Here is a 12,987-nt window from a genome sequence, read left to right as displayed (position 1 = left end):
GGGAAGGAGGGGAAAATTTGGAACAGAAGTGAGTGCAAGGGATAATGTAAAAAATTACCCATGCATATGTACTGTTAAAAAAGTATAATTAAAATTAATTTAAAAAATAAATTTAAAAAAGCATTCTTTTCCTCTTGAAGCTTTAAGATGCATTGAAATAATTAACCAGTCTTTTATCATTAAACTTAAGTTGATTAATTGAGACATTCATTTCTGAAGTAAGACTGGAGTGGCAGGTATACAGAATATTCATTCTAGGCAGATTTTGTGACCTCATTAGCTCCAGCAGCCTCATTGTCAACTGGCTTGATGATACTAACTGCAACAATCTACCTCATCTCAAGATTAGAAAAATGACCCAGAAGAGGATAATCTGAGAAGTTTTTCCACACATGTGGGCTTCCCTGGATGTCACTGATGATCGCATTACCACATTTCAGGAATTTAGGGCCTGATCATCAGGGCTTTATCAGAATGATGTTCAATCTTCTTGTTCATTTTAGCACACTTTCAAACAATGAAAGTAAGTGACAATCCAGAATAAGTGCATGTTAGCACTGATAATTGACCTGGATAGTTCAGGATAATAACCTGCACAGTAAAGCTAGATGTTTCCATAGGTGGGTCATGCTTATTATCACCAGCTGCTATTATGTTGGACATCTTTGACAGACACATTCTTTTTTTTGCTTACTGAAAGTGTGCCTATCAATTTTATTATTTATTTTTGCAATATTGCATGGAACATAAAGCAAAACACAAAATTCTTTATAGGAAGAAGCAGATATATTCTTTTTTTATTATAACTTTTTATTGACAGAACATATGAATGGGTAATTTTTTATATTATCTCTTGCACTCCTGTTCCGACTTTTCCCTTCCCTCCCTTTACTTCCTCCCCTAGATGACAGGCAGTCTTACACATGTTAAATATGTTATAGTACATCTTAGCTACAAAATATGTGTGTAGAATCGTGTAGTTCTCTTGTTGCACAAGAAGAATTGGATTCAGAAGGTAAAAATAACCTGGGAAGAAAAACAAGAATGCAAACAGTTCACACTCATTTCTCAGTGTTCATTCTCTGGGTGTAGCTGATTCTGTACATCACTGATCAATTGGAACTGAATTAGATCTTCTCTATCTTGAAGATATCCACTTCCATCAGAATACATCCTCAAACAGTATTGTTGTTGAAGTGTATAATGATCTAGTTCTGCTCATTTCACTCAGCATCAGTGCATGTAAGTCTTTCTAAGCCTCTCTGTATTCATCCTGCTGGTCATTTCTTACAAAACAATAATATTCCATAACATTCATATACCATAATTTACCCAATCATTCTCCAATTGATGGACATCCATTCATTTTCCATTTTCTAGCCACCATAAAAAGTGCTGCCACAAACATTTTGACACATACAGGTCCCTTTCTCTTCTTTAATATCTCTTTGGGATAGTAACACTGCTGGATCAAAGGGATTGATAAAATTTTGGACATAATTCCGGATTGCTCTCCAGAATGGTTGGATTTGTTCCCAACTCCACCAACAATGCATCAGTGTCCCGGTTTTCCCGCATCTCCTCCAATATTCATCATTTTTTCCTATCATCTTAGCCAATATGACAGGTGTATAGTGGTATCTCAGAGTTGTCTTAATTTGCACTTCTCTAATCAATAGTGATTTGGAACACTCTTTCATATGAGTGGAAATAGTTTCAATTTCATCATCTGAAAATTGTCTGTTCATATCCTTTGACCATTTATCAATTGGAGAATGGCTTGATTTCTTATAAATTAGAATCAATTCTCTGTATATTTTGGAGATGAAGCCTTTATCAGAACATTTAACTGTAAAAATGTTTTCCCAATTTGTTACTTCCCTTCTAATCTTGTTTGCATTAGTTTTGTTTGTACACAGGCTTTTTAATTTTATGTAATCAAAATTTTCTATTTTGTGATCAATAATGATCTCTAGTTCTCCTTTGGTCACAAATTCCTTCCTCCTCCATAAGTCTGAGAGGTAAACTATCCTATGTTCCTCTAATTTATTTATGATCTGGTTCTTTATGCCTAAATCATGGACCCATTTTGATCTTATCTTAGTATGTGGTGTTAAGTGTGGGTCCATGCCTAATTTCTGCCAATCTAATTTCCAGTTTTCCCAGCAGTTTTTGTGAAATAGTGAATTCTTATCCCAAAAGTTGGGATCTTTGGGTTTGTCAAACACTAGATTGCTATTTTTATTCACTATCTTGTCCTGTGAACCTAACCTATTCCACTGACCAACTAATCTTTTTCTTACCCAATACCAAATGGTTTTGATGACCACTGCTTTATAATATAGTTTTAGATCAGGTACAGCTAAGCTACCTTCATTTGATTTTTTTTTCATTACTTCCCTTGAAATTCTTGACCTTTTGTTCTTCCATATGAATTTTGTTGTTATTTTTTCTAGGTCATTAAAATAGTTTCTTGGGAATCTGATTGGTAGGTATAGCACTAAATAAATAGATTAGTTTTGTCATCTTTATTATATTTACTCAGCCTATCCAGGAATACTTAATATTTTTCCAATTATTTAAATCTGACTTTGTGTGGAAAGTGTTTTGTGATTATGCTCATATAATTTCTGACTTTCCTTCGGTAGATAGATTCCCAAATATTTTATACTTATCAACAGTTATTTTGAATGGAATTTTTCTTTGTATCTCTTGCTGTTGAATTGTGTTGGCAATGTATAAAAATGCTGAGGATTTATGTGGATTTATTTTGTATCCTGCAACTTTGCTAAAGTTCTATTTCTAGTTCTAAAGTTATTTCTAGTAGCTTTTTTCATAGAATCTCTGGGGTTCTCTAAGTATACCATCATATCATCTGCAAAGAGTGATAGTTTTCCTCATTACCTACTCTAATTCCTTTCATCTCTTTCTCAATTTATTGCCGAGGCTTAATAATAGTAATGGTGATAGTGGGCAACCTTTTTTCACTCCTTATGTTACTGGGAAAGGTTCCAGTTTATCCCCATTACATATGATGCTTACTGATGGTTTTAAATACATGCTCTTGACTATTTTAAGGAAAAGTCTATTTATTCCTATATTCTCAAGTGTTTTTTAACAGGAATGGATGTTGGATTTTATCAAATGCTTTTTCTGCATCTATTGAGATGCCCATATGTTTTTTTGTTAATTTGGTTATTGATATAGTCAATTATGCTAATAGTTTTCCTAATATTGAACCAGCCCTTTATTCCTGGTATAAATACTACTTGATCATATAATGTATTAAACTGGGGATGATTTTCTGTAATCTTTTTGCTAATATTTTAATTAAGATTTTAGCATCAAGATTCATTAGGGAGATTGGTCTATAATTTTCTTTCTCTGTTTTCAACCTACCTGATTTATGTATCGGTACCATGTCTGTGTCATAAAAGGAATTTGGTAGGACTCCTTCAAGCCTTATTTTTTCAAATAGTTTATATAGTATTGGAGCTAATTGCTCTTTAAATGTTTGGTAGAATTCACATGTAAATCCATCTTGTCCTGGGGATTTTTTCTTAGGGAATTGATTAATAGCTTGTTCTATTTCTTTTTCTAAAATGGGATTGTTTAACCAATTTACTTCTTCCTCTGTTAATCTGGGCAAGCTATGTTTTTGAAGATATTCTTTCATTTCATTTAAGCTATCGAATTTGTTGGCATAAAGTTGGGCAAAGTAATGCCTAATTATTGCTCTAACTTCCTCTTCATTAGTGGCGAGTTCTCCCTTTTCATTTTTAAGACTAACAGCTTGATTTTCCTCTTTCTTTTTTTTTAAGTCAGATTTAATAAGTGTTTGTCTATTTTGATGGTTTTTTTCATAGAACCAACTCTTGGCTTTATTAATTAATTCAAAAATTTTTTTACTTTCAATTTTATCAATCTCTCCTTTTATTTTTAGAATTTCAAGTTTATTGTTTGACTTGGGTTTTTAAAATTTGTTCCTTTTCTAGCATTTTTAGTTTCAAGCATAATTTTATTCACCTTTTCTTTCTCTATTTTATGCAAGTAGGCCTCTAGAGATATAAAATTTCCCCTTATTACTGCTTTGGCTGCATCCCACACATTTTGTTATAATGTCTCATTATTGTCATTTTCTTGGATGAAGTTGTTAATTATGTCTATGATTTGCTATTTCACCCAATCATTCTTTAGTATGAGAATATTTAGTTTCCAGTTATTTTTTAATCTATTTTCCCCTGGCTTTTTATTGAATGTAATTTTCATTGTATTGTGATCTGAAAAGTATGCATTTACTATTTCTGCCTTACTGAATTTGAATTTGAGGTTTTTATGTCCTAATATATGGCCCATTGTTTTATAGGTTCCATGAACTGCTGAGAAGAAAGTGTACTCCTTTCTGTCTCCATTTAGCTTTCTCCAAAGATCTATCATATCAAACTTTTCTAGTATTCTATTTACCTCTTTGACTTCTTTCTTATTTATTTTGTGGTTTGATTTATCTAATTCTGAGAGTGCAAGGTTGAGATCTCCCATTATTATAGTTTTGTTGTCTATTTCTTCCTGCAGTTCTCTTAATTTCTCTTTTAAGAATTTAGATGCTATACCACTTTGTGCATATATGTTTAATATTGATATTGCTTCATTATCTATGCTACTCTTTAGCAAGATATAATGCCCTTCCTTATCTCTTTTAATTAGATCAATTTTTGTTTTTGCTTGATCTGAGATCAGGATGCTTTTTTGACTTCACCTGAAGCAACCAACCTTTTACCTTTACTCTGTATGTATCACCCTGCTTCAAATGTGTTTCCTGTAAACAGCATATTGTAGGATTCTGGCTTTTAATCTAGTCTGCTAACTGCTTCCTCTTTATGGGGGAGTTTACCCCATTTACATTTATGCTTAATATTACTAATTCTATATTATTTGCCATCGTGTTAACCTGAAGTAGATCTATTCTTAAAGAACTAGATAAAGTGACATATTTGTAATTTTGAGAATGCATTGTGAGAAAACCTCAGGATCGGGCAGAAAATTTTTGGACAGAATTATTCTTGACATCAAAACAAATATTATCCTCAGACAGAATCTCATTAAAAACTTCATGGTGAACTTTAATGGATCTTCTTACAGTTGTAACATTGGCTAGAACAAAGATGATGTCACCCTGACCAGTTTCTACTTGACCAACAAGTATAGTACCAATACCACCAATCTTGTAAACATCTTGGAAGGGTAGATGAAGGGGCTTGTCATTGAATGAATTAGTGGCAGGATGCAATCCTAATCTTCAAATAATGTAGTTCTATTCCCATTCTTATGAGTGACTTTTCAACTTTTTAACCAAGGCATGTTAGAGCTTGAACCAAGCATGTTTTCAATATTCCAACTTGAAATTGGCAGAAAAGCTACCGTGTCAGAATTATAGCCAATTTTCATAATATAAATTTCTTAAGATCTAGGCAATTTCCTCTTATCTCTTTTGGCTATAAGGTGGAATTCATTTTGGTCATCACAATAATCAGTTGTTTTACACCAAATGTGTTGTCTAGAAGGGCGTGCTGATAAATCTGTCCACTCTGAGATATCAGCTTCAAATTCATTAACACCAGCAGAAAGAATCAGGATAGCACAGTCAATTTGAGATGTACCTGTAAGCTTGTTCTTAATAAAATCTCTGTGACCTGGGGCATCAATAATAGGCATGTAATACCTGCAGGTCTCAATTTCCTATAGAGAGATATCCATAGTGATACTAAACTCATGTTCAGCCTTTAGTTTATCCAAGACCCAGAAATTTTTGAAGGAGTCTTTTCCCATGTCAACAACCTCTTTCTTGAATTTCTCAATGATTTTTTTTTAATTCCACATTTATAGATGAGGTGAGCTTGAGTAGTGGACTTGCCAAAGTCTTTGTGTCTAATGCTAACAATGTTAATGTGACTCTTTTCCTTGCCCAATTATGTGGAGGTTTAGTGATGATTTTCACAATACCTGTGTTCTGGCAGCAAACCATTGCTTTGTAAGAGTTTGTAAGAGTGAGGGTCACTTCTATCCCAGGACATTTTCAGCAATATTTTGATGGAAGATAAAAATATAAAGTAAGCTAAAAATTGGCAGGAAAGGTTATACTTTTCAGAGGATACACTTGTGGCAAAGTCAACACTATTTTTATAGTTTTATAATTAAATTTTAGTAGTACTATTAATATAGCTGTAGTCTCAATTAAATATGATTTTTCTAAACAGAGATATACTCACTGAAAATTTAAATATTGGTTCTTTAATTTAGTTGTTCAGAGATCACAACTAACCTTCTTTAGCAGGTGATCTTCATGAGTTGCTTCACTCAGGGTCAATTCTTTTACTCAGTAAGGCTGGTACTATAGGACTTTGCAGTGTAAGGTCAACACTTTTCCCAGGTAATATTCAAACTCAGATATCTAATAAGATTTGGATATAATTGGAAGAGTACTTGATATCCAAGAAGGTTACCTGACCCTGAAGGTTAAATAAGCATTTTGGTCTAACTAGAACTTAAGTAGGGGGAAGGCAAGTATTTTAAATATAGAACATTTATTAAATTAATTAAATATAATGACAAGGAGCTAATTAAAATGGATAGAGTGGACAAAAATTCCTTGAATCTTCTCTTTATACCATTGATTTGTGGCCTAAATGAGTAGTGAATTCACAATTAACAACAGAGCATATCTAAATACATTTTGGAAGAAACTACTAACCTAAGATTGAGTTATTCAGATTAAATTTTTTAAATTGAAAAGAGAGATATAGGAAATAAAATGCAGGACAGAATAGCTAAACCAGATATCAGAGAGAGCAGCTGGTAATTTGTAGGAATGAAACTAATAATAAAGGAGCTCAGACTTTCACAGGAGACAATGATAGACTCATGTAGCTATCTGTTAGTATAAGATGAATAGTTCCCCAATGAAGTGATTTAAGGAAATTTAAAAAAAATATTTTATTTTTCTTAGTTGCATGTAAAAGCTTTTTTTCATTTGTTTTAAAACTTTGATTTTCAAATTGTCTTCCTTCCTTCCTCCCCACCCACACCCATTAAAAATGCATATATCAAGCTATGTAAAACATTTCCATAAAAATCACGTTGTGAAAGAAAACACATATCTTCCCTCTAAAAAAAACCCTCAAGAAAAATAAAATTAAAAAGTCTTAATCTGTATTCAGACACAATCAGTCCTTTTTCTGAGCATGTTTTTATGATAAACCCTTCAAAGTAGTCTTGAATCAATGTATTGCTGAGAATAGAAGTCATTCACAGCTGAACATTCTATAATATTGCTAATGTACACAGTACATTTCACTTTGCGTAAGCTCAGGAGGACTTTTCAGATTTTTCTTAGAGCATTCTGCTCATCATTTCTCATAAAACAATAATATTCCATCATAATCACACACTACAACTTTTTTCTGCCATTCCTCAATTGATTGGTATTATCTTTATTTCCATTTTTCACCTCAAAAACGAGCTGTTATATTTTTGTATTTATAGGTACTTTTCCTTTAAAAAATACTCTTTTGGATTACATGCTTATTAGTGGTATTATTAAGTAAAAAGATATGCATGGTTTTATAGCCTTTATCAATTGGGGGATGATATATGTATATACATACTCATATTTATAAATTTGACTCAGTACCCTATACATTTGAGAAATGAGGCATTTGCTAACTGTATTTCCTGTCTACTTGTTTTGTTCTCTCTTCTTTCAACTTATCCTTACTCAAAAGTGTTTTGCTTCTGACCATCTCTCCTCCAAAATGTCCTTCCTTCTATCACCCTCTGCCCTTCTTATATTTTCTTCTCCTGCTACTTTCCTACAAGGTAAGATGGATTTCTAGACCCATGTTGAGTGTGTATGTTATTTTTGAGTCAATTCTGATTAAAGTTTATTCACTCTCTTTTTCCTACCTCTCTACTCTAAAATATTTTTTTCTTGCCTCTTTTGTGGCAGATAATTTATGCTATTTCACCTTTCCTTTATATTTTCCCCCTAATTATACTTCTCTCTCACTCTTTAATTTTATTTTTAAAAGATATTCTCCCTTCCTATTCAGCTTACAACTATGCCTTCTTTTTATATATACTCCTTCAAATAGTGCTAATAATGAAAAAGTTCTTATAAGTTAAAAGTATCATCCTCCCATGTAGGAATCTAAATAAATAAACCTTATTAAGCCCTTTATTATTTTCCTTTCTTGATTTCCTCCTTATGCTTCTCCTGATTTTTGTTTTTGAAAATCATATTTTCTATTAAGCTTTGGTCTTTTCATAATGAATGGTTAAAAGTCCCCTTTGTGCTGAATGTCCAGCTTTTCTCTTGAAGGATTATGCTCAATTTTGTGGAGTAGGTGATTCTTGGTTGTAATCCTAGCTCCATTGCTCTCTGGAATATCATATTCCAATCTTTATGATTTTTTAATGTAAAAATCTTTTTGCTAAATCTTTTGTTATCCTGACTCCACTATACATGAATTGCTCCTTCTGGACTCTTACAATATCTTCTCTTTGACCTGGAATTTTTGGAAAAAAATATTCCTGGGAGTTTTCATTTTAGGATTTCTTTCAGGAAGTGATTGGTGGATTCTTTCAATTTCCAATTTATCTTCTGGTTTTAGAATTAAAAGAAAAACTTTCTTGATAATTTCTTGAAAGATGATGTCTTGATTTTTCCCCCTTTTTTTGATCATGGCTTTTAGGTAGGCCATTAATTTTTAAATTACCTCTTGGATCTCTTTTCCAGGTAAATTGTTAGCTATGTTATGGCCTGAAACTGTTGCTTATTTTTCTTGTGGGTTTTGAGACTTTGGTGTCTTCTTTTGAGTGTATATTTTGATCTTGTTACCATAGTAACTTTCTATGGTTAGAATCTTTTTCTATTGTTTGCTCATTTCCCCAATCTATTACTTGGTTTTTAACTCTTTGTTAAAGTTGGAATTTGTTTCAAGGGTAAAGGGTTGTTCAGCTGTTTTCAGAGATCCTTCTAGGGACCTGTATTGTGATTCAATACCTGAGTATTAGCAAAGTGATAGAGAGCTGCCTCAATGTTAGCAAAGAAAGCCTTGTAATCTCCTTCTGACCAGCTTTTTTCCTCTCTTACCGATAAGTTGAAGCTTCTGGAAGCCACCATGATTGCTGCTTCTACATCTGCTGCCACCACCACTACCACTGTGGCTCCCAAAACCCTCTCCTGGTTTGCTGAAGGTCCCCTCACACACTAGTGCAACAAATCTTTCTGACAATCTTCCAAGTTTTCCTTGACCTCTGTGGGCTGAGAAATCTGGAAACTATCACTACTGCCACTAGTTTAGAGACCCCTGGTTTTTGGGGCTGGGGCTGTGCTGGCGGGGTCTGCACTGTGAAGTGCCCCATATCTTTCCTGCTTATCTTCTAAGTTGTCTTTGGCTGGAAAATTGGGTCCATCTTTTTATGACTTTTGGTGCTCCAAAATATGTTTAGAGCCATTATTTAAATATATTTGGAGGGGTTTAGGAGAGAATTCAGAAGAGTCCCTTTGCTTCACCATCTTATTTCTACCCGATTTAAGGAATTAAAAAAAACAGTGAGGTACATACATCTGTATGCTATTGGGATTTGGTGATATGTGATTCACAATTGGAATATAGCAATGGAAAGAGCAGAAAGAGGTAAAGTAACATGCATCAATAAAATATTTTTGATTGTGAAAATTCATGAATCTGAGTGAAAGGGGGATGGGTATGGTGAAGAGCAATTGGGTGAGAATCAATCACAGAGATAGAGCAGGGATGGTTTATTCTATGTCACAGAGACAGCTAAAGGAGCTAAATATAGATCACATATCTGATCCAGAGATAGATTATAGCTCTGTTGAGAGTTTGTAGCTATCCAGACAACTGATGGAAATTTTTCTCTGCTAAAAACAAGTAATCCCCCTCTTTAAAAAAAAAAAAAAAACACTAGCAATCCTTGTCTAGCTGAACTCCAGACAGGAGTGAGGGCTAGTGAAGGACTATAGTGAAGGACTAAATAGCAACTTGAGCTGACAATTCTATGGCTGAGAGAGGATTCTGTCAGGCAAAGTTGTTTAGGATATTACCTCAATGGGTGATACCTTTTGTGTGAATACTCCTGAGAACTCATTCTACCTCTGTTTAAGTGGACAAAGATTGTGAGACAGAATGGTATAGTGGGCAGTGTTGAATCCAGAGATTTGTAGGTTCAAATCTCACTTCAGCTAATTATTTGTTTCATGATTTTAGGCTAATCTTAATCTATCTGAACATGATTCCTTATCTATAAAATGATGATATTATCTTACTAGGTTTGTGAAGATCATGAGACAATCAATATATGTAAGGAATTTTGCAAACCTTAAGGAGCATAAAGGGTAGAAGCAACTGCTACTGGGACTCACAAGGTGTCAGATTATTCAACTCTCCCTTCTCTGTACCCAGTCAAATAGTGGTAATTATTTTCATTGCTGGAAAAGTTTGATATTTCAATAGGAGAAGTAGGTTTCAAAGCTCTCTTGTCCATTGACTCAGCACTCTCATCCTTGTGACTCTGGGGACAATAACATTTTTAATAGTCTTGAACTTTTGCCAAAAGGGGGAATCAGTTTTTTTTTTAATGGTTTAAAAGTGAGACTCAGTGTACAAACAAGAATTATTTATGGAACAGATCACACATAGAATTCCCTCATAGAAATGGGAATGCTAAGTTAAAAAAAATAAACAGCAGATATTACATGATAATTTGTATCAAATTTAATGACATTACTACTAACTCAAGTTGAGAAGTCAGCATTCAAGCCTTATTGAGACATGAGCTATATATTTAAACCAGGCTTAAAATGCTACTTCCTATTTCACCTCTATTGAGGATAGTCTAAAAAAATACCTACTCTAGTTTTTTCTCTGATTATCTTTCTTGTTTTCTTTCTGACCTTAATTTTTCCTGAGATGCTAATTCTTTATTTCTTCTATTTTGACAGTTTCTTCTGATGCTGACTGAATTGTTTGATGCAGGCTATTTTTGTGTTATTACCATTGCTTTTTCTATGGGAAATGTTGCCTTTGTTATCACAGGTCTTTTTTCCCTTTGAGTTTTTGCAAGCCCTTGTACCCAAGGAAAGAAGACATAAAAGAATTTGGTCTCATCCCAGAAATGGGATAAATTGTTCTCAGGGCTTGTAGCTGGATACAGAGGGAGGGCATTTATCCCCACAGCCATCCCTCTGGCTATCTTAGATATGCTTATTCATGCTTTGAATCCAGAAAGAAGAGGTACAAAGCAAAGGCAAATTACCTTTCAATATACAGGGTTTCAATCCAGTGATAAATAATACGTGATTGGAAGCTGAACATTCTCTCTTCCTCAAGGCTCCATGAGATCCTGTTAATGTAATAATGGTGAACAAGCATGTTTCAAAAGGTAATGTTGGGGAAGGGCACCACATATGCTAGGTGTTATATCATTGCCTGTATGGGACAGTGGTGTTAGAAACATGCTTGACACTGGAATTCAGATATCAAGGAAAATTTATTAAAGAAAAATCTTAAGGAATTGTCTTACCATTTCTGGCCAGAATTGAGCTCTGTTCCTTTTCCACAAGAGCAACACTGAGAACAGAAGCCAGAGAAACTTTATACTTGTTAGCTAGGTCTGTAGAGAATGGATTGGTCTGTTCCCTTCTGGGTTACAATCTTTCTGATATGCCTGCTATATGTTTCTTCCTAAATATGTTTAAGCAGGTCTCCCCTCCCTTATAATATATTCCATGTTCAAAAATGGTAGAAAACTCCTCTTATGGGGTGTGTTGTTTAATATTGTTATCTTATTAAGCAAGCACAGTAGCAATTCAGCTGAGTATGGTCATTGACCCCAATCAGTTTGAGCTGAATCTGCTATTATATTGAATTTGTGTTGTTGTTATTGTTTTTTTTTTTTTTTCCCTAAACTACAAGACTCCTTCTGATTGGCTGAGTCCACCTGTTCTTTCCTCACTTCCTAATTCCTTTTTTGCTCAAGTTTTTGAGATATTGAAACTTAATTTTACTTTGGAAACTTAATGATGCTTAGTCTTTCACAGTAGTTTACCTTTCAAACCCAGCATGTGTTTCCGGTTAGAGGATTGGGAAAAAATGGCTATTCACCTCAAATTAATCTGTGACTACTAGCTCAGCTATTAGGAGTCTCCCTCCCTCCCTCCCTCTCTCTCTCTCTCTCTCTCTCTCTCTCTCTCTCTCTCTCTCTCTCTCTCTCTCTCTCTCTCTCTCTCTCTCTCTCTCTCTCTCTCTCTCTCTCTCTCTCTCTCTCTCTCTCCTCTCTCCCTCTCTCCTCTCCCTCTCCCTCTCCCTCTCCCTCTCCCTCTCCCTCTCTCTCTCCCTCTCCCTCTCCCTCTCCCTCTCCCTCTCCCTCTCCCTCTCCCTCTCCCTCTCCCTCTCCCTCTCCCTCTCCCTCTCCCTCTCCCTCTCTCTCTCTCTCTCTCTCTCTCTCTCTCTCTCTCTCTCTCTCTCTCTCTCTCTCTCTCTCTTTCTCTCTCTCTCTCTCTCTCTCTCTCTCTCTCTCTCTCTCTCTATTTCTTTCTCCCTTTTCTCTTTCTCTTTCTCACTGGTAAGTTTTATAAAAATATTAATAAATCTTCATCTTTATTAAATATGTGGCTATGAACCCCCAGCCAGCTTGCTGTGGCAGAATTCAAATTAGATGCATAAAACCTCAAAAATTTAGATTTCAATATCTTCTAGGTCTATCCTTTCTCCTTTTTAGTCTTTCCCAAAACATCCAAATAATTAGATCTGTTCCTGATTCTATTGCTATCTGCTTTTAATATAATTTCAAATGTTTTACAAAAATCCAAAATGCTGCTTAAAATGATAATGGTTCTAAATGCTGGCAGCTTTGTCCTTAGCCAAAAGATATAGCTTTCTCTCCCTTGTCTTTTCTACATTGGGA

At 34.3% G+C, this 12,987-nt stretch overlaps 1 pseudogene; it reads right to left on the bottom strand.

Annotated features, from left to right (window-relative positions):
- Positions 1 to 254: 254 nt before the first annotated feature.
- Positions 255 to 5,966, bottom strand: LOC141549686 (putative elongation factor 1-alpha-like 3; annotated as a pseudogene).
- Positions 5,967 to 12,987: the final 7,021 nt, after the last annotated feature.

Source organism: Sminthopsis crassicaudata, chromosome 1 (assembly GCF_048593235.1).
Source record: "Sminthopsis crassicaudata isolate SCR6 chromosome 1, ASM4859323v1, whole genome shotgun sequence".
Taxonomy (NCBI): Eukaryota; Metazoa; Chordata; class Mammalia; order Dasyuromorphia; family Dasyuridae; genus Sminthopsis; species Sminthopsis crassicaudata.
This window is presented reverse-complemented; position numbering and strand designations above follow the sequence as displayed.